General features: G+C 39.0%; 1 non-coding gene across 1 annotated transcript; it reads left to right on the forward strand.

Moving 5' to 3' along the window:
- The first annotated feature begins 9,695 nt into the window (after window positions 1–9,695).
- On the forward strand, window positions 9,696–9,802 carry LOC138814786 (U6 spliceosomal RNA). The gene has a single exon (XR_011368092.1). It is a non-coding gene; the product is annotated as a U6 spliceosomal RNA (small nuclear RNA).
- Window positions 9,803–27,274: the final 17,472 nt, after the last annotated feature.

The following is a 27,274-nucleotide window of genomic DNA, read 5'->3' on the forward strand; positions in this document are numbered from 1 at the left end:
AAAATATTATTTAAATAAAGAGTGGTCAAAATCTAGTACTGACAAAATTGCATACCTATTTATTTAGATACAAAAAAGACCCAACCTACTCGAGGTGATTTGAAATTTTGGCAAAGTAGTAGAATACAACTGTATTATAGATGCTGACTCTGGCATGGAATTCATTTCCTTTGATCTGACAAATAAATAAATCAAAGAACATAAGTTCTCCAAATAAATATCAAGATCTAACTAAACATATAACCATAAAAGTCATCATGTAAGCCATATTGCAACTGGGATAAAAGAAAAATAAGTCATACTGATTCCGTATTTATTGTAAATGTTTATTTTTTCATAAATTAATTCCTTTATCTTGCATTTTAAAAACATTGTGTTAAACAATGTATATATTTATAACTAATTTTGGATGACTCCTTAAATTTGGTTGTGAGCATAATATCTTACTTCAATTCCTCACCCATGAAATGATGTAGTTTATAAAACATGTGAATAACCACTGTTTATAATACACAAAATCTCATAAGCATGATTTCAGGAAGCATAGGTTAACATTTGGATATCGTGGTCTCATGACTTATGAGGCCTCTCTGCATGAGTATAGTTGTACCTAGATTCCTCAGCCTAAATTTAGTCACTGTTAATAAATATTTATATCTTTATCTGTCACCCATCAGAGATTAAAACTGTGTATAAATTCCAAGGAAAAGCATAAGGTAAGAATTTAGATTTTCTGGATATAAAATAAACAAAAATGCAGCATAGAGTAACTCATTGGTCTAAAGTCACCCTATTTCTATAAAACATGTTAAGCATTTTCTTACATGAAATGACTTCACACTGACACGTATAATTACAAGAAGAAAAACGATCAATATTCACAGTGGCACAAAAATCCCGTAGGTGCCTACAAGACTGCACTTTTCTCTAGACACTGCATGTGATGTGAGCGGTTTGCAACCCAAGTGACTGTAGAAGATATTGGACACTGAAAAAAACTGACAATTGCATAAACCCAGTCCTCTATGACAGATTTAGCAAGACCTATCTTGGAGATTCTTGTTAAGGACATGATGAAAATTTTATAGTTTGGTTGTGATTACACATGTCACTCAGCCATTACCTATATTTAACATAGTTCTTTTTGCTCTAACATATTTTCTTGGCTCAGAAAACTGTTTTTTGTTTGTGAAAACTTGGCTGTTCAAAACATAGACATGGGTTTTTAATCCTTTTGAAATTACTGTCTGCATAGTGTTCTGTGAGATGAGCTTCTCTTTACCATATCATAGGAATAAACTTACTCTGATTCAAACTTGGACAGCAGCTAGCTCATTCTCTCTCCTAGAAAACCATTTATATAGACGTCCTTACATGTATACCGTCCCTAATTTACTTGCAAAAGTATGTCAGTGAGTCAAACCTAACTCAACCAAGTGAGGTGAATTTCGCTCTCATGCTTCCTTTATATTAAAACTTGTAAGAATTGTTTTTTTTAATTGTATTTTATTTTATTTGGGAACATACTGTACAGAGGGGCTACAATTACATGGGCAGGATAATGCATACTTTTCTTACCAAGCATTGCAGCCTCCTCCTTTGTTTACCCTTCACATCCCTTCCCCGCCTCCCCCCTCCCCCCACCCAATTTTACCCCCCTCCCCCCCCCACACCGACATTGTAAAGCTGGTTTTGACATGACATTTTGTACTTCTCATTGTTGCAACAGGTCCACCTGAATCCTTAAACGAAGCAGTGGGCATACTTTCTAATGTGAAGTGTGACTCCTATTTTCGATAATGTGAGTCAAGCAGTTGAATCAGTTTAATATGTGAAAGAGACTTTCAAATAGTCTTGGACCTTGAAAATTGTCCTGCGTATGAATTTTTGGAGAAATATTCCTTTTCAAGGACAAAGGATTCATTTTTTTTAATATTGTGCTGATACTGGGCTTTGAACTCCTGGCCTTGAGTTCTATCTGGGCTTGAGTTCTCAATGTTTGCTCTACACCACCTGGGCCACAACTTCACTTCTTCCTTTTACCACAAGTTGAGAAAAGAATCTCTTAGGTTTGTCTACTTGGAAGAGCTTTGAATTGCAATTGTCAAATTTGAACCTACCCAGTATCTAGGTGTAAGCCACTGGTGCTCTGCTAGAACTCACTTTTTTTTCAGGTTAGGGGTAGGTTTATTCAGTAGACCTGCTGGGACCAGGCAAGATTGGAACTCCACCTGGCTGGGAAAGACCTGGGAATGAGAAAGAGTTGCGAAAGAAAGAGGAAATAGCTAGAAAAGAGCAGAGAGAGCAGAAAGAGAGAGAGCGAGCAGAGAGAGCTAGAAAAGAGAAGTGAGAGAGCTAGGTAGCAGAGAGAGCTAGAATCGAGCAGTGAGAGAGAGCAGAGAGAGAGCAGAGAGAGCTAGAATAATGCAGTGAGAGAGCAGAGAGTGCTAGTAAAGAATAGAGTGAGTGCTAGGTAGCAGAGAGATCTAGAATAGAACAGAGAGACCTAGAACTCACTTCTTAAGAATAAATAATCACAAAAAGAGGAGAAAGAAATATTTGTTCAAGTATTTATGTGTCGTGTGATAAACCAAATCACTTGCTAATGGAAAAGAAAAAGAGAGAAGACAGAGATGAATATGGAGGAGAGAGACACAAAGAAAGAAGAAGGGAAGGCTGGGTAAATGAGGGGAGGGGAATGGAAGGGAGGATACGAGAGGAGGGGGTAGCTGACTGGAATTGTCTATTCCTCACTAAGTTATTGTTGAACAATCAGTACCTTTGCATTTATGTAGACAAAGCTTTCTATATTTGGTAGCAGTAAGCTGAGATATAAAATAACAATTTACAGGTAACAACCTGTTAGTGTGCTTCCTCCTGCACCAAGGTAGCCATAGTTAGGTTACTGTTACAGAGAAGGCAAGAGTAAGCAGTTTAAGTGATTCTGAGAAACAATAATTGACATGCCAGGAATGCTTCCTTGTATGGTGAAGTCAAGCATCACTCTGCTCCAGTCTTTTTCTGAGCAAGAATAGAAGAAACAGAAAAGGAAGGAGATACATGAGTAATGATCATCTCTCTGTTTATCCTCTTCCCTTGGCTTCTCAAACAATAAAGCCAAAGTAGACAATCTGAACTAGTGGGGAAAATGGGGGGAAAGTACAGTCTAACTTATTGTGAAACTTTTAAAATAATTGGAGCAGCATTTCAAATCCTGAAATAATACTTTTAAAATTATTAATAAAAAGTAACTCGAAATTTATTAAAAATTTATGACTACAGGCTCAATAAATAGTGTTATCTGCATAGTTAAAACTCACTCCTACTTCTATCATCAAAAATTGAAGATCGTCCAATACTAGGTAAATTACCCTTGATATTCACTTAAATTTTTGAATATAATGCAGAAAATATTACTTTAAATTTAGACTGCTAAAGTAATAAGTGATGGAAATTCATGATGGAAAAATAATGCAAAGAGCATGGAAATTATTTCCCTTCCATCTTAAGAGTGTAGAGAAAAAAAGAGCATTATTGGATGGCCCTGAAGGTCAAATTCTAAATTTAGGAGAGAAGGTGAATAGTAAAGGAGACTTATCTTGGCCATTCAGACAGAAGAAATGTGGAGAGAAATATACACATTTAGGTAAGTCTAACATGGAACAGTGGATATGGCAAACCCATAGCCAAATGTCAAAGGTAGAGATATTTAACAAAATACCATGAAGTTCAAACAAGTCTTAAAAGGGGATCTGGGCTTGAAAGGAGTAGGGCAGAATAATGGAGAGGGAAATGGTGGACTAATACAGTCAATGTACATATAGCACTCAATGCACATATGTGAGAATATAAGTAGGATATTTGAAGGGATAGGTGGGGTTGGGGTAAGGGAAGGAAGAAAAATGGAAAGTTTGACAATGATCCAGATGCACTACACATTGAAATGCACATACACTTTATTCAACACTGACATGATGAAGCAAAACCCCTTTGCACAACTAGGTAAAAATACATTTTTTGAAGTTTTATTATTAAGAGAACAGAAGCATAAACCTTTAAAGATAAATAAGAGGATAGCATTAACATATTGTTGAGGCTTGTGTTCGTTTCAATATACAAATTTTAATAAGTGTCAAGACTTCTGCAAATGTAAATTTTATTTTGCCAATTCTTCCTGCAAATTGCTTAAACTGTAGAGTACCAAATTCCAACATCCCTTCATTCAATTAAAAAATTCTTATAGACCTTTAGGTTTCTCAGTTGTTGCTAAATATCGTAATGTAATGCATTGGAACTAATTTCATTCCATATTTAAATTTTAAATTTAAATGACTAAATTATTTTAAAATCATCTCACTCAGGCACAAGTATGAATAAATAACTGATGTGGGCAGAATCAGAATTATTCAGAAGGTTGTAAATGGATACTTAGTTTTCTCTCTGCTGGATCATAGAATACAGACTGTCCAAAATGGTAAAAAAGTTAGCCTTCCACGTTTTCTGCATATAAACACTCCATCAACATTTCGTTATTAGAGGATTATTCAAGAGGAGCTATATGTTGATTAGTAATGACTGAGCATGTGAGAAAGTTGAGGGAAAACCATCTACACTTCACTGAGGTTCTGACTTGTGCTTCAATAAGTGTTCTGAAAACTCTCCTTGAGAAAACTAGCAGCTGCACTTCTAAAAATTCCCTGGGTTTGAGTACATATCTTAGGGTTCTTTCCCCTAACATCACCTTATCTGACATTTTCTGCTTGACTCAGACATATACTAGATATTGAAAATTCTTTCTAGCACATTTATAAGATAATTTCTTTGTTGCTTTGGATATCCTTCCCCCACAGTATAACCCCTGCTTTCACTGTATTTGATGTCGGCATAATTTGTGGATTGGAAGGGGAAAAACAAATCGTTTAAATAGGGATACAGGTGGACCCATTGCAACAACGAGATTTACAAGTCGTTATGTTGAAAAATGAACTTTACAACTTTGATGCAGGGATGGGGGTAGCCAGGAGGATTGGGTAGGGGGGCGGAAGGAGGATGGGAAGGGATGGGAAGGGGAAACAAAAGAGGAGGCTACCATGCTGGATAAGAAATGTATTCATTATCTTGACCATGTACTTGTAACCCCTCTGTACAGTATTTTCACAATAATAAAAAAATGTCCCTGGGTTGTTATACTTTCTGATAATGTCTCAATTCAAGTACTTCTACTTGGAATTCCATACTATTCCATGATGCTGTATTAGCTCCTTGTTATAATTTGCAGACCGGTCTTGGTGATGAAATTTGTGCTTTTCAGAATTGCTGTCCCAATTCCACCCACAAACTGCAGACAAAATTTATTTCAAAAAATTGTATCTGTTGATAGTGCATATACTATTATTTTTCATTACAAACATAGAATGCAGTAAACGTTTTCATAGCAATTACAATGCACTAGCTTGTGGGCAGATTCTAATGTAAATAATTTACTGTGTTCATGTAGAGAATTTGAGTATCCAAAGTTTTAATATACCTCTGGTCCTAAAACCAATACCTTACTGATATTGAGTGACAAATACAACTTCTTATAAGTACAGAAATTTTCCATCTCTCTCTCTCTCTCTCTCTCTCTCTCTCTCTCTCTCTCTCTCTCTCTCTCTCTCTCTCTCTCTATCTATCTATCTATCTATCTACCTACCCACCTACCTATCTATCTATCTATCTATCTATCTATCTATCTATCTATCTATCTATCTATCTATCTATCTATCTATCTATCTATCTATCTATCTATCTATCTATCTATCTATCTATCTATCTATCTGTGTGTGTATGCATAAAATATAATGTACTGAGGAGTTACAGTTACATAAGTAAGGTAATGAGTACATTTCTTTCTTTTTATTGTGAAAATACTGTATAGAGGAGTTACAATGACATGAGCAAGACAATGAGTACATTTTTATCAAGCATTGTTGCCCCCTCCTTTGTTTCCCCTTCCTATCACTTCCCACACTCTCCCGCGCCCCCCCACCTGATCCTCCCCCCAACCAAAATTGTAAAGTTCGTTTTTTGACATAAAGACTTGTATATCTCATTGTTGCACTGGGTCCAACTGTATCCTTATTTAAACGATTTGTTTTTTTTCCTTTCCCCTCCACAAATTATACCAACATCAAGTACAATGAAAGCAGGGTTTATACCATAGGGGAGGGACATACAAAGCAACCAAGAAATCATCTTATAAATATGTTAGAAACAACCCCGTGAAAGAAAAAAAAAACATTTATATACTTATCTTGGGGTTCATTTCCCTAATATCAACTTATCTGACCTTTTCTGTTTGACTCAGACATATACTTGTTATTGCAAACTAGATCATCCTATAGCTACCAGCACAACTATATTTATTGCAGCATTATTTACCATAGCTAAGATATAAGCACATTTTTATTGAGCACTGTTACCCCCTCCTTTAATTTTCCGCTACCATCTCTTTATTTCACACCTCCCCAACACCCCCATTCACACCCCCACTGATAGAGTGTCTTGTACATCTCATTGTTACAATGGATCAACGTGTATTCTTTCCTTATATCTTAATTGAAGTATTGCTGGCTTGATTTATGCTGATTCTACTTGTGTAGACACACCTAAAATCACTCACCAATCCAAGAGCACATAAATGAAACATTATTCTTTGTCAGCTCGTATAATTTTATTCTACACATTTATTGACAGGTTACAAATTATTCTCAAACTTTAATACATTAAAAATACTTTCTTTTTTTCTTTATTTTCTTGACCAGGAAATTAGTAAGACTTCAGTCAGCATTTCTCACCTAGGACTTTTCACGTGGGTTGGTTAAATATATATGTAGAATCCAGTCTTCTGAGGAATCACTCTTTTGCTTAGGAATTGATGCTGCCTGTTGGAAAAGAGCTCAAGGAAGCATGCCATTTAAAGCCTTATAACTTCATTTTTTACCAGGGTATTCTCCTGGTGCTATGGTTGTTGAGAGTGTCTACAAGAGCAAGCATTCCGTGAGGAGCAGGGAGACACCATATGACTTATATTTACTGAGATTTCTGAGTGACTTGCTATCACTTGAACTGCATTTTATCAGTCAAATTTCTCAAAAACCACCCGATTTAAGAGACAAGAGGAGTGGTAAAAAACTCTTAGAGACAAATACATCTTCAACATATATTGTTCCAAGCATTCCATGTAAGGCATATTCAACAACTAGTGAAACTTGTGTTGGCTGTACCTATGTGTCTTTCTCCATGTGTGCATGTATACATGTGTATATGTATGTGTGTGTATAGTAACATACATGTGTACATATATAAGAGCATATACACATATATGCATATATAAATAAATATACACATATAACTATATGTGTGTATATATCAGTTGTTCAGTGAATTACTCTATAGTTACCAGCACATTGTCATTCTCACAAAGTGTACAAGATAAATTGCTCTGAGGATCTGTGCTCTATGATGTGCATCCGTTTTACTCACTTCCCCCATTCCTTTGTTTTTCATCCCTGTGAACAATTTCTGTCTACTTTCCATAGGATAGCTTTGTTTTCATTACAGGAAGGTACTAACTGAAAATAAAAGAAAAAGATTGTTTGTAAAAAAAAAAAGTACTTTTAGGTTACAGGTTAAAAGTATCTTATTTCTCCCAATGATTCCTATGAGATAAAATTTATATAAATAATAGTAAAAGTGAGATCTGGTGTTTTGCCATTTAGAATCGCAAAGAATAATATCACGTCACTTTTATAACTCTTAAAGAATGCAAAAGTAACTGATGGTCACTATTATGTTGCTACAAAACCAGTGGATCCTTAAGGATAATAGTAGACCAGCAGAAATTCTAAGTAGCAGAAATGGAGCATGAAAAAGAAAGAGGAAATGAGAGACAGTGAAAGAGAGAGGGAAATATCATAATATTTAAAGTGCATAACAGATAAACAAGAGCAGTATGAGAATATTCATATTTGATGTATTATAACCCATCAAAGTGAAATGTGTTATTTTGATAAAAATAAAAATGACGCAGAATAAATTATACATGGAAAAACAACCTTCACAGAAGCAAATTCTCAGATATTTCATGACTTTGTAATGGATAAAGTGGCTGAAGTTAGTATAAATTTAGAAGTACGACAATTCACAAAAACATAAAAAGATATTCATATATTTCATTATATAACCCAAAGCAGAAAGCAAATATTGTTTAGATGATTTTTTTTTTGTTCCGGTCGTGGGGCCTGAACTCTGGGCCTGGGCGCTGCCCCTCAGCTCTTCAGCTCAAGGCTAGCACTCTATCTCTTGAGCCACAGCGCCACTTATGGGTTTTTTCTTTTTGCTTATGTGGTGCTGAGGAATTGAACCCAGGGCCCCTGTTTAGATGATTTTTTTAAAACACAGTTTCTTAGGTGTGGGGAAGGTGGCTCAGTTTTAGAGGGCTTGGCTTGCATGCATGAGGCCCTGGATTTGATTCCTCAGCACAACATAAGAAGAAAAAGATGGAAGAGGTGCTGTGCCTCAAGTGGTAGCGCTAGCCTTGAGCTGAGGGACAGAACCCAGGCTCCATGACCAACAAATTCAACGAAACAAAACAAAACAAAACACAGTCCCTCACTTTTGTGGCCTCAACTCTGTAATACCGCTGTGTTAGCCTACGGCTAAGATTTTAGGTGTTTACATTTATCAACACTCCTGATTAAGACTCTATTTTTTTTCATTTTTAAGTAAATATTATGTTCTTAATTTTCCACTTTGTAAATTCACATGCACATATAAAAAATGGTATGGACATCCCAGTAACCTTCTCAATGATGACCTCCTAATGATTACTTACAAAAGTTGTACTATATTACAACAAGTAATAAATTGCTACAAATAAAGGAAACCAATAATTAAATATTAAGATTAAAAACATAATAAAACAATCCAATTGCCAGTGTTTTCAGTCTTTGAAGTGTACTGCATATTAGATTTTACTATTTTCTCATATTCCTGTAAATTTAACTCTGGCGAAGTTTATGATATTCAAAAAGAGTTTTATAGAATATGAGTAGTCATTAAAATTAGCCACTAAGATTACCATTTATGGCTCATCTCATCATTTATTTATGGCTTATATCATCATTTGTTCCTCGCTAACAAATAAAGTTTTCAAAGAAACTGTGTAGTTAAAATCTTAACTCTTCACTCTGCTTCTTTACACAAAGACTTTGCAACTTCTCATTAATAAAGTTTCTATAAACTCTGAAATGTACATACCTAGTAGTATATGTCTGATACCATAAATCTTAAATACTTTATAGAAAAGTTTATACCTGCCAAACAGTCCTAATTTTGGCATACATAAGCAAATTCCCCAAATTAAACATATTTAAAACATAAAAACTTTTAACAAACCTTAACACTTGCTGCAGTGTTCATTATGACTAGTGCCTTGAATAGAATAATTGAATTCCTCCTCCTACAAATCTCTTGAACAACAAATATCTGGAATTATTTTGTTTTTGACATATCAATCTAGACTTTATACTTAAATGTGTGTTTATGTAAGAAATATTTGGTTCTAAATTTTCATGGCAATTGTTTTGAACTTACTTTTCGTTGAATTGTCTAGTTTAATAAAATCAACTACCCTTTTTATATAAAAATGTTCTGTGCTCAATTCAGCATCACATACACTAACATTGGAATGATACAGAGAAGATTATCATGGCCCCTGCACAGGGATAACCTGCAAATTCCTGGATCGTTCCATATTTTTATGGAGGACATGTGCCCACCCTGGAATCATACGGTATTGTTGTTGGGAATGTAAACTTTTCAACCACTTGGGAAAGCAGTCTGGAGGTTGCTCAAAAGACTCCACATAAAGATCCCTTATGACCCAGAAATCCTATTTTTGGGGATTTACCCAAATGAGCACAAACAAGAACATATTAATACTACCAGCACAACTATGTTTATTGCCGCATTATTTACCATAGCTAAGATATGGAACCAACCCAGATGCCCCTCAGTAGATGAATGGATCAAGAAAATGTGGTATATATACACAATGGAATTCTATGCCTCCATCAGTAAGAATGACATCGCCCAATTTGTTAGGAAATGGAAAGACTTGGAAAAAAATTATTAAGTGAAGTAAGCCAAGTCCAAAGAAACATAGGTCCCATGGTTTCCCTTACTTTCAATAACGAATATATGTCTGGGATAAGCAGAAAAGGTCAAAAGCTACGTGCATACGACCAGATAAGATGATGGTAAGGGAAATGAACACCAAGATAAGGACACAAGTGTTTGTTATTTTTGTTTGTTTGTTTGTTTCTTGCTATTGTGTCTAACGTACTTATAATGTGCTATGTGATTTTTTGGTTTCTGTATATGCTCCTACTCCACGCTATAACCTCTGTTTTCATTGTATTTGAAGTTGATTCCCCTACATCTTGTATGTAAGTTTCTCTAATTTGGGGAGGGGAAGGGGAAAAATGCTCAAATAAGGTTACAGTTTTACCCATTGTAACAATGAGATGCACAAGACACTATGTTGAAAAATAAACGTTAAAATTTAAGTGGGGAGAAAGGGGGAGGGGAACATAATTCTGGATGTGGGAGGGAAGGGCTGGTAGGGGAAATATAAAGGAGGACATAACAATGCTTAATAGGAAATGTACTAATTACCTTGCTCATGTAACTATAACCCCAATATTCAATATAATATTGAATTGAGAGAGTAAGAGAATGGAGCAAATATGAATAAATGTGTATGTGCGTGTGCCCCCACACACATATGCATGTGTGTTGACGTGATCAGAGTTTGAAATCAGGGTTTCAAGGTCTTGCTAGGCCTTTCCTCTCTAGATTGTTGAGCTACAATATGAGCTACATCTCCATTGCTGGCTCTTTGCTAGTTCATTAAAAATTTTGAAAAATAATTTCATGATTTTTTTGCCCTGATTGGCTTCCAACTGTTATCTACAGATCTCAGGCTCCTGAGTAAATATCATGAGTAGATAGAATTACAGGTGTGACCAACCAATACATGGCTTTCAGAATAATTTTTAAAAATGAAGAAAATTTACTTCATGGGGACCTATTTTATCATCTCCTACTTTGAAAGCCTTTAGGAGTGATTATATGTGAATTTATTTCATTTTTGGTTTCTTAAAAAGACAGTAAGGGATGATATTTAAAAGATTCAGTACTTTTTAAAAAGGATAATGGAACTGTGGGGCAGAAGAAATTTGCCTCTATTTGGACCTCAATTTATCGGCTCAGCTCTGTGCATGATAACCCAATGTCACCAACACAGTCTGTATTGAAGACAAAAGGTGACAGAAAACAATCACCATGGGCAATATTAGGTATGCTATTATTTCTTGGACAATTTGACTACTGAATTGAGAGAGTAAGAAAATGTACAGATTTTATCTAACTTTTTTGTATTGCTGAAAGACCTTTGGAAACTTTGACTCATTTCCTTCCTCACCGTGTGTCTTTGGGCCATGCACTTACTGTCTTTCATTACAATTTTTCCCAACACTAAAATGGCAATAACTTTAGTTTTATAACAAATGTTATCTTAAGAATTAAGAGACATAAAACTAGTGAAATACTTAAAATAAACTTCTATGAATGAGCTGTGAGTTGAGCCAAGAGTTTTTTCAAATACTAAATAGAATACAATAAGTATTAGAGAAACCATTACATGCAGTGAGCAACCAGAAGTAATGTTATCTATTGACCATGCTCTACTTCCAAGGAAGCCAGGTGGATAACTTCTCATGCCGTAAATCAAACTGGTTATCTTATGTTTTGGTAGTGTAAAAATATCAGGGAGAGAATCATCAAGGAATGTTGTAGACTGAGCTGAAGACCATATGAAGATGTGCAAAACTGAGAAAACATAAAAGTATCTGCATAGTATATTGTGTTTTATATCATTTAAGTTACATTGCAAAGTTAAAGAAGACCTAAAAGAATTAGCCGGGCGCTGGTGGCTCACACCTGTAATCCTAGCTACTCAGGAGGCTGAGATCTGAGGATCGCGGTTCAAAGCCAGCCTGGGCAGGAGAGACCGTGAGACTCCTATCTCCAATAAACAACCAGAAAACCGGAAGTGGCACTGTAGCACCCAGGCCCAGAGTTCAAGCCCCACGACCGACATAAAAAAAAAAAAAAGAATGAATTGTCTTTTTGATATTCTGTCATATGTCCTCAGAAGGATGAACGTTTTCCTCATTCTTGTAGAGGCATCATAAGATGAGAGGAACTGTATTTTTTGTTTGCTTCTTTCCATTTATTCTTCATTTTGAAATCTGAACTACATGAGACAGAAAGAAACCAAGGGAAATTATTGACACAGGTTTAGAAAGAACAATCAACGTAAAATAAATAAAACACATATAGCCTTGTAAAAGGTCTAACTAAATTGAGTTATAAAGTCTCAAGAATAAACAGAAAATAATTTAAGCAGTATCATGTTATTGACATTGAAAAATGTTAGGAATTTATTTTTTTCCTTTCTACTACCTTGAATTAATAATTGATTTTGTATAGAGAGATTAAAGATGAGATTAACAAGAAAATTGATTAAAAATGGACAAAAGTTCTGAATAGACATATTTTCAAAAAAGCCCTGAATATCACCAGTCGATTTAGAAAGCTGTGTTTAATAAAACTTCTATGCTGGCTTAATGCTTTGTGAACAGAAGTCATTAGAGAAATGCAATTCAAATTTACTATGATACTACTTCATAACTATTATAACTCTTATCAAAAAAATGAAGGAACCAGATGTGGTGGTAAAGGCGCGTAATTACAAGCGTTTAGGAGTTTGGAGTAAAAGGATTTGAGTCTAAGGCCAGTCTTGGATACTGCAGACATTAAAAACCTTCCCTTAAAAAAACTCAAAATGTTGTCTGGTGAGAGTGTGGAGAAAAGGAAATTTTCTACACTCGTGGTCAAAATACAGGTTAGTAATCTCCTTGTAGAAAGTAGTATGCCGTTTTCTAAAGAAAAGTTGAAATATCATCTGACCCACCAATCATGCAATTATTTCTCTCTGGGTAACTCATAAACATATCTGTAGTTCATTGTTATTCACAACAACAGACAAGATATAAATCGAAGTTCACTGTTCAAATACAGATTAATAAAGCAACTGTGTGCATGCATAAATATATTTTTCTGATTCATCCTTAAAATAGCAAGAGACTTCTCCCATTAGCAACAACTTATAATGACCTCAACGATGTATTCTATATGAGGAAAAATGTTGTCTTCTGATTTTTGTACACACACACAAACAAACACACACACACACACAAACCAACCTCAAACATTAAGAGAGAATTTTTTTAAAGTAAAGCGGAGTGGAATTTCTGGGGCATTAATTCACAATGTAGAAGATAGTAGATATACAGAATGATGAGGAATACAGTTGTAAGGTACGACATGAGAATACAGGGGACAACATTGGTCTTACATAGGAATGAAGCTAAGTAAGTAGGAGTTGTTCTTCCTAAAGGGTTTGCTCTTTTAGATGTTCTTCCTTCAGTAATAGATAAGAAGAACATTTAAAAATATATATATCTGCCTATTTGCAGAAATAATAACAAACAGTATAACAATAATGTTGGATGCTCAACATAGAATAAAATGTCAAATTAAAATACACGAGATTATCCTTGATGTTAAATAATTATTTCAAATAAGAAAAACCATGGGACCAATGTTTCTTTAAGTCTGGCTTATTTCATTTAATGTGATTTTTCCCAAGAACTTGCATTTCCTTGCAAATGAGGTGGTATCAGTTTTCTGATGAAAGCATAGTATTCCATGTGTGCGTGTGTGCATCTCATTTTCTTGATCCATTTATCTACTGAGGGTCATCTGGGTTGATCCCATATCTTACCTATGGTAAATAATACTGTGATAAACATAATTGTTCTGGTAGCTTTAGTGTGGCCTTGTTTGTGGTCACCTGGTTAAATGCCCATAAATGGGATTACTGGGTAATAGGGGTGCATTATTGTGTATATCAAGGATAAGTTTAGCAGAATAGCTCTATAGCTATGTACATATGAGCATATAAGGTGATTCTATGTGAAATGAACTCCAAGACATGTTCTTTGTTGTTATTGTTCTTAATGTACTATGCGATTCTTTTTCATCCTTTTGTGTTTTCCCCAACTATGGTTTATCCCCTGTAGTCACTGTATTTGATTTTAATACCCTGGGTATTGTAAATATGTTGATCTGAACTAGCGAAGGGAAAGGGAAAAATGGTGAGACAAAGGACAAATGCAGAACCTATGCAACAGTGAAATACACAAGACAACATGTTGGACATAATCTTGGACGGGCCGTTTGGAGAGAAGAGGGAGAAAAATGGGTGAAGGGGTAACAAGCTAGAAAAGAAATGAACCAATTACCTTACTTCTTTAACTATAACCCTTCTGTACATTAAATTGACACTAAAATTTCAATAAAAATAAAATAAATTACATGAGAGCAGCAATATAAGATATAGGACTGGGGAAAATACTGTAATATACAAAGATTAGAACAGCTGTGGTGAGTAGTAATTTTACTTTAATATAGCAAGTAATAAACTAGCATACTGATTTTCAGTCTCATGTCAGTCATTAAAAAGGGAAAACAAAATGCACAATCATCAAACCAATAGAGATAAAAATAAAAAACTAAACAATTAAGACACAACTTGGACCAAAAATAATAAATGACACAATTAGAAAACAACAAGCTGGTAAGTTTAACAATATTACCCATAATTCTATTAAATGTTCTTTTCATCACAATTTGTTAGAACTATGGTTAAAATAACAGTTTAGTACTACATCATTTTAATAATAGATTACTTATTATTGATTTCTTAATGTTGAATATTTAATATATAATTTTACTTTTAGCAGCTACAGAAAAGAAGAAAGTGAAACTGAATTCAATAATATATTTCCTGCATAATGTATCATTACTGCTTTAATTCTGGGAATTATTGTAATAATTCAAAGTGCATTCTACACTTAGCACTCATCTTAACATCAAATAATAAATTATTGCACATGACTCGGTATTAGGTGGAAAGGTTCAGCACTGTGGGAAAATTTACACCACACAGTACATGAGGGTATGATTCCTCTCATCTAGTTTAAACTATGGAAATTTGAATTCTACATGCATGTTAAATTCATGTGCAGGTGACATCCATAAAATTACATACAATTATGTACACGAGGAGTATTTCAGATGACACATAAAAGTCATATTCATTAGTTAAATTTTTATTATTCTGTAACAAATAAATATTTATAAAGAGACTGCATTTCTGAGTAGATGGTGTATGTGTGCCAGATTTCACGTATTGAGGCTTACTTTATATTTCTAACATTGTTTCTACAATTGAATTTAATTTTCCAATAATGGGTTAAATATATTATATTGGATATATGAAAGTAAACTGGATGTTTATTCCATTAATCTTTGCCACTTGTCTAATCCCAATATAAATTATCCTTGTGTTGGAAGTAATGAAAATAACAATGGATATAAGCAAGATAAATCATTCTGTAGTAGACAATTATTTTCACCTTTATTTTGATAGTTGGTTCTCTTTTACACAACAGAATATTCTTGGGGAAATGTGCTCCAGGCTGACCACAACTAGAATATTATGTTTTGATCTATCATAAGATAAGGAAGGAAGGGGAACCTCCAAGGGATGTGATCAGTTTTATGATGTAGACTTGGAAATGAACATTTTTCACAGTCAACCCTGAAAAGCCAATTTGATAGACCATTTCTGTAAGTTGTTATAGAGGATTATTTATGGCTTTGCAAGGATGCCACATTGACTGATTTTGAGAAAATTACAACAGGAATTTAGTGAGCTGTTCTTTGTGTCTTTAGGGAAAAAACCCATTGAATATAGGTCAAGGGATCACTGGGGCCCAAAGAAGCTACTACTTTGAATAGTATTCCTAGACCTCTAAAACAAACAAACAAAACAAACAAAAAACTCCAGTAAGCACAGCCAGTCAGGGCTGCTATCACAGATGACATGAAGTCAGCAAGAAACAAAAGCTGAGGGTCATTTAGCTAATAACTAATATAATTTTTTATGAGGCAGACTGCAATGAGACTCCAGAGAGAGGGTCAGAAAGACTGATGAGAGAGACTGAAATTGGTCATACGAAGATTGGAAAGTAGAATTTCTTCTAGAACTAATAAATCTTACAAAGCCTGTGTATGAAAGAACAAGACAGTAGACCAAATTCCAGAAATGCACAATTTCTTAAATGTCAGCTTAGTGAATTATCAATCGAAATCTTTGAAATCTTAAATATTTGACCACATGTGGAAGAAGGACAACTGCTGAAGAGAAAGAAAATGTCATCACTCTGTTAAGAGGTCCAATATCACATTAGGAAGTAATCAAGCAAAGATTTGTAATAAAAAGAGAAAACAATTCTTCCAAATGAGGATTTCATTTGTTTTGATGTAACAGTTCTTGATTTAGTTACTAGCAATTTACATACAATTGATCTAGTCCCACAACTGAGTTGATATTGACTGCAGTATTCCTACATGAAGGAAAAGAGAAAATTTACAAATGTCTGATGAAATGAGTTGAGGTTGAAGTATCTTAATAGTGATATCTGAGGTTTTCTTTTCTAAAAATTCCCCATTTTTAGCCTGGTGCCAGTGGATCACAGCAGCAATCCTAGCTACTCAGGAAGCTGATATCTGAGAACTGTGGTTCAAAGACAGCCTGAGCAGGAAAGTCCTTGAGATTCGTATCTCCATTTAACAATCAGAAAATCAGAAGGTCAGGGATAACACCCAGGACCTGAATCCAAGCCCTAGGACTCACACAACAATATTAAAATAAATGAAGAGTGCACACCTTTTATCTGACTACCAAGAAAGATGGATTCAGTCTTCTCACTGGTACTTGTAGCCAAAGGTAAGGGGTTTCCCTTGATGTTCCCCAAAACTTCTCTTTCTTTCCTGTATTTGTCCAGGCTTCAATTGCAGGACATAATTCGGATCATCCCCCTGGATGTGACCTTAGGTACCCTCCCCCCCACCTTCCTTGGGGTGAGTATCCTCCCAGCTGGGAGGATGAGGAACCAGAGAGATAGGGGTATCTCCGACACACACCCACACCCACACACCCCCACCCCACCCACATACGACTAGGCCGACTAAAACTAGACTTTTCCAAAGATACTTCATCTCCTTGGATTAACTGACCTAGGAGAGGATCTTGATCCCCTCTAATTAATTATTTCAACTAGGGATTGCTAGTTGACAGGAGAGAAATGGGCACAAAAAATAAAATAAAAGCCTTTGGTGCCCATCACCCGGGGCTCAGGCTCACACCCGTCATTGTGGCTACTCGGGAGGATGAGATCTGAGGATCACGGTTTGAAGCCAGCCATAAGCTGGAAAGCCTGTGAGAATCTACTCTCCATGGAACCACCAAAAAGCCTGAAGTAGAGCTGTGGCTCAAGTGGTAGAACACCAGCCTTGAGCACGTAACCTCAGAGAGACAGCTCCCAGATCCTGAGTTCAAGCCCACACAAAGAAATGGCCCCATCTTGCTGCCCACAGACTGCCCAGGCCTCGAGCGCCCTCTCTCGGAGTGTGATACAACACCTGTCCCTGGGTGGTGTATCAGGGCCTTCAGAAATCCAGTGATGGAAGCCAAGCCTTCTCCTTCATGTGCTCTCAAAAAACACTGGACGGAAGGCAGAGCGTGATATGGCCAGAAGCCTGCAGAGCAGAGAGGCTCCAGTTCTGCCATGGTGATCAGAACGGGCTTCTTAGAGGCAGCATTTGAAAAGGAGGTCTTGCTTAACAAGAAGGATCTGACATGAAGCACAGAGAGCAAAGGTGCAACAGATGATGGACAACATAGCAGAGCGTGTTCATTTCCAGCCTGGGCTGTTGGTGAGAAACTCAGTACAGATGTGCAAGACTGTCTGGAGACAGGCCCAATGGGTCACAAAAGAACAGCTATGCAGGGCTGAGATTGTGTCTTAGAGGTAGAGGGCTTGCCTACCATGCAGGAAACACCGGGTTCAATTCCTAGGTCCTGCATACACAGAAAATGCCAGAAGTGGCACCATGGTTCAGCTGGCAGAGCGCTTGTCTGGGGACAGCACCCAGGCCCCAAGGTCAAGCCCAAGGGCTGTCAACATAAAAAAGTTCTCCAAGGGACCTTGGTGACCAGTGCATGGCTATGCCCTGTAGCTCTTATTAGCTCCATCCATGCTTTGTGTCTCCTTCTTTGACAGAAGGGAGCTGGACACTCCTTCTGCCCTGAACACCCCTGGACCCCATTATCAGCAACCCTCCCAATGTCTTCCACTGGGACATGGAGCACCTGGCCCCAGAAATCCTCAGGTACTGGTTGGGTGAGGAGGGGGATACAGGGCAGGACCCAAAACTCCTAGTGTTTCTGATATGCCCTGGATGACCACGCCATTTATAGGAGGCAAATGGGAGCTTAGAAAGGGCTAGTAATGTGGAGGGGGCCCTTTAATGTCCGTGGCTCCACCCAGATTCTGAGCCTCTCTTTGCTGTACCTGAGGGAGTTAGAGGGGTTTCTAGGTGGTAGTGTCTAGAGGACTAGCTGGAAATTCTGAAGGACCAGAAACCTCAAGCCGTGTGCAGGTGGCTGATGTCTGTCATCCCACGCCTGTCATCCTGGCCACTTGGGAGTCTGAGATCCAGAGGATCTTGTTTCCCATACCAGGCAGGAAAGTCCAAGGAGAGCCTCATCTCCAATCTGCAACCGGAAATGGCACTGTGGTTCAGGTGGTGGAGCACTGGCCTTAAGGAAAATTAGAATTCAGGAACAGTTTCCAAGCCCTGAGTTCAAGCCCCTCAACCAAAAAGAAAGAAAGAAAGAAAGAAAGAAAGAAAGAAAGAAAGAAAGAAAGAAAGAAAGAAAGAAAGAAAGAAAGAAAGAAAGAAAGAAAGAAAGCAATGAAGGAAGAAAGAATGGAAGAAAGGAAGGAAGAAAGAATGGAAGAAAGGAAGGAAGGAAGAGGAAAGAAAGAAAGACATCTCTTCCTTGCTTGCAAGAGATGGTGAAGTAATGGAGGTGCTGTGGTTGTGAGACCAGGTGCTGGCATCAGTGTACAGACATTTCTAAGAACTACCCAGGTTTTTCCCAGTGTGAAACCATAGCAGGGTGGGTGATGCCTTACCAAGAACCCAGAGGTTGTGGCCTGTGTCAGGCAGGGAGTGGGTGAATGGGAGCAGGGGTGGGATGGTAGTGTCAATTATATGCTCTCCATCTATGGAAGAATGGTTTTGAATGCTGGTGTCAAAGTCTGAAGTGAAGGGTTGCATGTGGTTTGTGGCCTGATGAGTTGGGTTTCCCCTGGGTCTAACAGGTGGCTGAAGCCTGGAATTGCTTGTGGCTCACAATGTGTCACCCTAGATACTCAGGAGGCTGAGATCTGAGTATCGCGGTTCAAAGCCAGCTTGGGCAGGAAAACCCCATGACTGACAACCAAAATAAGGTAGCTGAGTTTTCTGCATAACACTGTGTACATTTCGGAAATGCCAAGCTGTGTTATGAGCCATTCAAGATGTGTGAAATGCCCTGAGTTTTGTCTACACTTGGTCTGAGTACAGTAGTGACATCTTCTTGGGGGTGGGATGTTCAGGGTGTTCAGAGACTGCTGAGGCCTTGGGCTACTTGTATGTGTGTGTGTATTTTTCTCTCGTCTTTCTCTGTCAACTTCCTGGGCACCTGTTTGGCTCTTTCTGACCTCGGATGGTGCCCCTCCTCCATGCCGAACTTGCCTTTTAGCCCCCTATCAGGATCTACAATGAGTCCTAAATTGCCAGAGGCCTGCATTCCAGCTTTACTTTGGGACCCAAGTCCAGCCTGTCCAAATTTTTGGGCACCTCAAGGGGATTCTGTGTCATCAGGACCAGTTGCCATAGGGTCTCCCCTGCCTGGGGGGAGTGTGGCTTAGTCATATGATGTCCTGTCATTTTCCTCAGCTGGGCCTCTGGCTGCATGTCTCTCCCTGAAGGCTGGGAGTGGAGTGGGGGAATGGGGGTTTCTGTTGGCTCTGGCCAACTCGAGCTTGATAGCTGACTGAAGGCAGCCCAAGCAAGTAGGATCCAGGGCTTCATGGGAGGTGAAGCCAAGTTGGCTTGGAAGTAACTGTCAGTGTCTAGGAAATGTCAACATACCTTGTCGCAGGAAAGTCTATCTTCCCGCCCCAGCTTGGTTTCTGAGGTCCTTCTAGATATTTCTGGATGCCCATAATACAGAGGGACACAATTTAGATTCTAGGTCCAGAGAACTGGAGCATGAGAGACTGGAATGGCCAATACCTCAATGTTCTAGGGCATTAGCCTTGACCTGGCTATGCCCCTCTTGTTTTACATTCATTTATTAATCCAGTGCTGGCCACACACCGGACACTTGTGGCAGTGCTATGAAAGTGGCAGGAGTGGAAGTGAGATCCAAGGTGACTAAAATCTGGATTTCTGTCCTGATTGTGGGTTAGGTGGAGGCAAACGGTGTCTGTAAAAAATCTTAGAGCTGGAACTCAGGGCCTAGGCACTGTCCCTGAGCTTCCTTTGCTTAAAGTTAACAATCTAACACTTGAACCACAGCTCACCTTTCATCTTTTTTTAGTTGTTTACTGTAGAGAAGATTCTCACAGACTTTCCTGCCTGGGCTGGCTTCAAGCTGCCATCCTAAGAGTTCAGCCTCTTAAGTAGCTAAGATTGCTGGTATGAGCCATTGGGACCTGCTAAGGATGTTGTTTTGTGTGCTTTTTTGTGCGTGTGTGTGTGTGTGTGTGTATGTGTGTGTGTGTGTGTGTGTGTGTGTGTATGTGTGTGTGTGTGTGAGTTTACTGGGGCTTGAACTCAGAGCCTAAGTGGTATCCTATAGCTTTTTTGCATAAGGTTGGTGTTCTACCACTTGAACTACAGTACACATCAGCTCCCAGCAGCCCCTGACTGTGTCTGGGCCACGACAGTAAGTTCCATGGAACCTGCCCTCCATCCGTGCACAGGGCCAAAGGACCAAGGGAAAGGACACTATGGATGCTTTTTTGTAGTCGCCCCACGATTGAAGACCTTCATTGGACCCCGAGCATTGGTGAGGAAAGCAGAGCTGTGAGCCCTGGGACTCCAGGGATAGAGAATGCTTCAAGCAACAGCCAGCCAGCTTTGGATTCCTGAGCCCACAAGTCTTTCATGAGCCCAACTCAACACCTGCCCCAGGTGGGCCTGAGAGATTCGCACTCTTGTGATACCTGTGTGAGCAGGCTTTACCTGCGTGCCACCTTCTGCCTCTCCTGTGCCAGAACCATGGTCTGACACGTTGATTTACTGCTCAGATCCACACTGCACCCATGACAGATTCCATTCTGATGAGTCGGACGATGACCTCCATGCCCTAAGGCTGGACACTTCTCTGATAATGTGGCTCATTCTGTAGGCAAAGGAATCAAAATGGGCTGCTCTCAAGACTTGTAGGATACCTAGACATTGGGAGAAACTCAGGGGCCCACTGGAAAATACTCTACCTAGAGCCAGGCCAGATGTTGATCATGGGGCTTGAACTCTGGGCCTGGGCGCTGTCCCCAGCTCTTCAGCTTACCACTTGAGCCACAGGGCCACTTCCAGAATTCTGGAGGTACCATGGATATCAGAGTCCTGGACTTTCCTGCCTGGGCTGGCTTTGAACCGCCATCCTCACATCTCTGCCTCCTGAGAAGCTAGGACAGGTCTGAGCCATTGGCACCCAGCTGATCTGGCCTTTCACCACAGTGGACTAGGAGCTCCTGAAAGCTTTTCTTTATTTTTTCTGTGCCAGTACTGGCCTTGAACTCAGGGTCTGGGCTCCAGTATCTTAACTTTTTCACTCAAGGCTGTCACTCTACCACTTGAGCCATAACATCATTTCTGGCTTTCGGTAGTTCACTGGCAAGAAGAGTCTCACTAAGTTTCCTCCTCTGAGCTGGCTTTGACCCACGATCTCTGAACTCAGTCTCCTGAGTAGCTATGATTTATAGGGGTTGAGCCACTGGTAGCATTGGGCTAGAAGCTTTTCTTCAGCAAGAGTTCTTCCCTACGTTTGCCCTGACTCCTCAATGCAAAGGAGGTCTGAGGGTCAGGAGCTGTGAAAAATAGGCTTCCAGCCAGAGGAAATGGCTGGGGTCCATGGTGAAAAGTCAAGCTAATATTCCCCCTGGGCCCCATTTTGGGACCCTGCCCTCTTCCCTACCTGTGACTCAAGTACTAACATTGACCCAGCCTTAAATGTCCTGCCAGATTTGTCTCAAGCCACAGAACCTTCATTCCACCCACACCACCAGCTCTAAACCACACCTCAAGAACTTTGCTCATGTTGTACCTTTGCCTGAGGCTCTCTGTCCTCTTCCACACCTTAGAACTCCTGTGGAATTTTGGCACTGGTTATATCACTTCCGTGAGCAAGTCTTTCCTTCCTTTTTCCTTCGCTAACTGGCAAATGCTCTATCTTGCTGTGTGTGTGGGGGGTGGGGGGGGGGCGCGTGTGCGCACGTGCCAGTCCTGGGGTTTGAATTCATGGCCTGGACACTATCCCTGAGCTTTTTTACTCAAGGCAAGCATTCTATTGTACTTCTGGCTTTTTGGTTGTTTAATTGTAGAAAAGTGTCTCATATAGACTTTCCTGCTTGTAATTGTGATCCTCAGAACTCAGCCTTCTGAGTAGCTGAAATTACTGGGCTGAGCCTCAAGCACCTGCCCTATAACTCTTACCTATAACCTCGGCCATCCTGAGTCCCAGAAGAATATGTTTCACCAGGCTCCCCCTTTTTTTGCCAGTGTTGGGGCTTGAACTCAGGGTCTGAGCATGTTCCTTTGCTTCTTTTGCTCAAGGCTAGCCACTGTGCCACTTTTGTCTTTTTCTGTTTCTGTGGTACTTAGGAATCTAACCCAGGGCTTCGTACATACTAGATAACCACTCGACCGCTAAGCCACATTCGAGGCCCAAGGGTGACTTGTAACAGGAGTTATGAGGGTGGGATTTATTGGCTTACCCTTTTGGCATAGAAATTGCTGACTATTTCATAACTTTGCCGAGATTTGAGACCAGTCTATGACTCAGCAATGAGGAATGAGGAATTAGTGAGAGCCACTATGCCCCTGAGGCCTAGGCTCACATCCTAGAGAGGAATAGAAAATATGGATCCTGAACCTTCGACCACTCCTGGAGGCAGTGGCTGGCTGGTAGGTGTCCCAATGGGACACCTTAGGTAGAACATAATGCATCCATTGCACACTCCAGCCCAGGCAAAACCTTCAGGGCTTCAGTTATTAGATGGCAAGAGGGATGCTTTGTTCAAACTGCCAGCACTGACTTAGTAGTCTCTGAGGGCTTGTCCCAGGTTGCCTAGGTTGGGGCGGTTGGGCCTGGGCAACCTGATGAATGCCCATCATCCATACATCATCCATACATACACAGAGACATAGAGTTACTGCTGCCTTTTTTGGAGGGGGTGTGCAGGTGTGGGGTTTAACTATGAGCCTAGGCCTTGTCCCTTCGCTCCTTTTGCTCAGGGGTAGCACTCTGCAGCTTGAGTCCCAGCCCCACTCATGTTTTTTTTTTTCCTATGATCTCTTAGAAATAAGAGTGTTGCTGACTTTCGTGCCCTGGCTGAATTCAAATTGGCATTCTCTACATCTCAGCCTCCTGAGGAGCTAGGATTATAGGCAGGAGCTGCTGACACCTGGGTTTCTTTTCTTCTTGTTGTTCTTTTTTTAATCATGACAATCTGAAATCTTCAAGGTGTCATTCCAGTGGTTTGCATTCGAAGGAATGTATCCAGTCCTGGAGTTCGAATGCTAGGACTGCTACCCACAAACGGAGGGAAACCCTGACAAATTCGTTCCTATTTTTGTGAATGCCAATGGAATGTTATAAAAGTAATAATTAACTTTGCAGTTAACTCATAATTCTATTTTAGAATGCCACACAAATATTATTGGATTTATGTCTTCCATTCTAACACCATAGTATGATTCCCCTAATGGAAGGATATTGACTAATTTTTAATTAATTCTTTTATAAGTATTCTACCATGATACTTCATTAAATAGCAGAAGAATGTAATAAGTAATTATTGAATATTTAACTAATAATAACTAATAACTAATAATTCAATATACTCGCATTCCCTCTCTTTCTGTATATTTTATATATATATATAATATAAATACATACATATATACATATCTATCAATACTGGGCACTACTGTGGCTTGATCAAAGGTCTGCAGAATTTCCTCGCAGCTCAGTTTGCTGGAGGCTGCTTTGCTATGACTGAGATTTCATTTATGCATCCGGCATTCTAGGCTGTGAGTTAAAATCTCTGAAAGGCCAAAAATTTATTCTTGAAGTAGGAAGCCAATTTTGACACATTTTTTTCCTTTTCTGTGAAAGTCCTGGAGCTCAGTACGATATATAATCCATATGCAAATACAATCTAGGTGATATGATGTAATAACTGAGGTGTTATATGTATAATAATACTAAATAAGTAAGGGTAATGAACGTTATATTCAGTAAACTCATGCATGCAAATAGATCTGATATATAAATATTATTTTTTCCATTGCTGAGGCTTTAATTCATACCCTGGGAACTGGTCTGAATTTCTTGCTTTTAAGGATGGTGAGCTTCCCTTTCACTCACAATGTCACAGAGTTACCCAGACCCTGAGTTCAAATCCCAGGCACTTGAGAAAAATGATGCAAATTACAAGACAGGCCCTTATTTATTTATTTACTTTTTTTTTTTTTTGGCCAAGCACAGGGCTTGAACTTAGGTCTTGGAACCTCTGAAAAGCCTACCCTGGGATCCTAGGACCCAAGTTCAAATCTCAGGGCTGGCAAAAAATATAATGAAAAGGATAAAACTGAAGAGTTCAAGAAGATGTTTTTTCTTTTTTTTTCCTTTGAATTGTGACCATCCTAGGTCTAAATGACAAGGCACAGAAAGTGCACATGACCTTGCATTGCTGATGTTTGGTGGGCTATTAGGAAAGCCATAGCCAAAAGTGGCAACTTAGGCCTGGAGGCCGAATCCCCAGACTGCAACTAATGAATGGTGGGAGGGTCTAAGAAACGCATTCTGATGATACATCCATAGAAATGTAATGATATAAAAGTAACATTAAATTATTAGTGTATGATTTTCCTATTATAAAATTATACTTTGTTGACTAATTTTCAATTAATACATTATTATTTATTCAGTCATGATACTTAAAAAAGGAAGGAATAATTTAGTTACTAATAATTGGTAGTAATATTGTATATGCAATTTCATAAAATACAGACATCTCTCTTATTTTATACATATACATATACATCTATCTATCTATCTATCTATCTATCTATCTATCTATCTATCTATCTATCTATCTACACATTTATCTGTTTATATACTTGTCACTCCTGGAGCTCAGTGGTACAGTGCTCCCCTAGTACGTACAAAACCCTGGGTTCGATTCCTCACTACCACATGCACAGAAAAATCTAGAAGTTGAGCATTCGCTCATGCAATTGAGCACTAGCTTTGAGCATAAAAGCTTATGTCTAGACTCATACTCAAGACCCAAAAGTGGCACCAAAAATTAATAAATAACGTTCTGAATGCAACAATATAAGGATAGGACCTGCAAGTACCTCATCACCGAACAAGCTGGGAATCTGATGCTGACAGCTGCCATCTAACCTGACATAGCCAGAGCTAAACCGCTGCAACCCAGCTCCATGGAACCAGATGCTACTTGCTCACTCACCCCTGTCATTCAAGATACTCGGGGGCTGAGGTCTGACACTGGTGGGTTTAAAACCCAGCCCTGGCAGTAAGTCTGCAAAACTCTGAGCTGTGGCTCAAAGAGGTAGAGCTCTAGCCTTGAGCTAAAGATCTTAGGACAGTAAGCCGAACGTTTTAGTGCAATCCCCGTGGCTAACTCTCCTCCCACAAAAAAAAAAACAAAAAACATTCCTCTAAACAATTAGATGTGAACTTTGTGCAGTTTGTGTCGTGTTTCTGAAAGAATGGTGATACTGATGAAAACACCCTAAGTCTAATGACAGCTTGTGGGATACAGCTATTTGATGAGTCCTTCATGAGGTGATGTATGCTGAGTCCTTCAAGAGGTGCATTCTTTCATCTTGTCCTTGTATGAGCTCCACAACTAAGATGATTGTGCAGATAAGAAATTTGAGGCTTAGATATGTCCCCATGTCAGGGCTAAAATTATGTATGTACTGAACTCTAATGAGTTGTCTCCTGCAGATAATTGTTTTGGTTTATTTTTCTAGGTCATAAATTTTGAACTCAGGGCCTAGGCACTGACCCTTCCCTGTTAGGCTTATGCCTAGTGCCCTATCACATGTAGCCAAGGAACCTAGGCATCTGTAGCTGAGGTCTTTCATCCTGTATACTCAGGAAGCTGAGATCTGACCATCTTCGTTCAGAACTATCCCAGACACAAAAGGTCCCATGAGACTATTATCTCCTACTCACCACTTAGCAACTTGATGTGGAAGTAGGGCGCCGCTGACTTGCACCTGTCATCCTAGCTACTCAGGAACCTGAGAGCTGAGAATCATGGTCCAAAGCCAGCATGGGCAGGAAATTCCTTGAGATGGTTATCTCCAATGAACCACCAGGGCACTGTAGCTCAACTGGTAGAGCTTGCACTGAAGAGCTCAGAGACAGCACCCAGGCTCAGACTTCAACTCCTCCAACTTACAAGAAAAGAAAGCAAGAAACCTGAAGGAAATGCTGGGAATGGGTTGTAGGGGAAGAGTGCTTTGGATATATGAAACCCTGGGTTTGAATCATCAGTATCACATCACTAGGAAAAAAGCCTGAAGTGGCTCTCTGGCTCAAGTGGTAGAGTGCTATCCTTGTACAGGAGAAACTCAGGTACAGTGCTCAGGTCCTCAGTTGAAGCTCCAGGACTGGTGTATGTGTGTATGCGCACGTGCAAACACACACACACACACACACACACACACACACACACACACACACACACACACACACACACACACACAGACCAGAAGTGAACTGTGACACCAAATGGTAAAGCAAAGAGCTTCTGCTCTGAGTTCATGGTCAGCACCCTGGCCCTGTTATCAATTGCAAAACCTAGCTACC

Source organism: Dipodomys merriami, unplaced genomic scaffold, assembly GCF_024711535.1.
Source record: "Dipodomys merriami isolate MVZ:Mamm:240054 unplaced genomic scaffold, mDipMer1.0.p SCAF_610, whole genome shotgun sequence".
NCBI lineage: Eukaryota > Metazoa > Chordata > Mammalia > Rodentia > Heteromyidae > Dipodomys > Dipodomys merriami.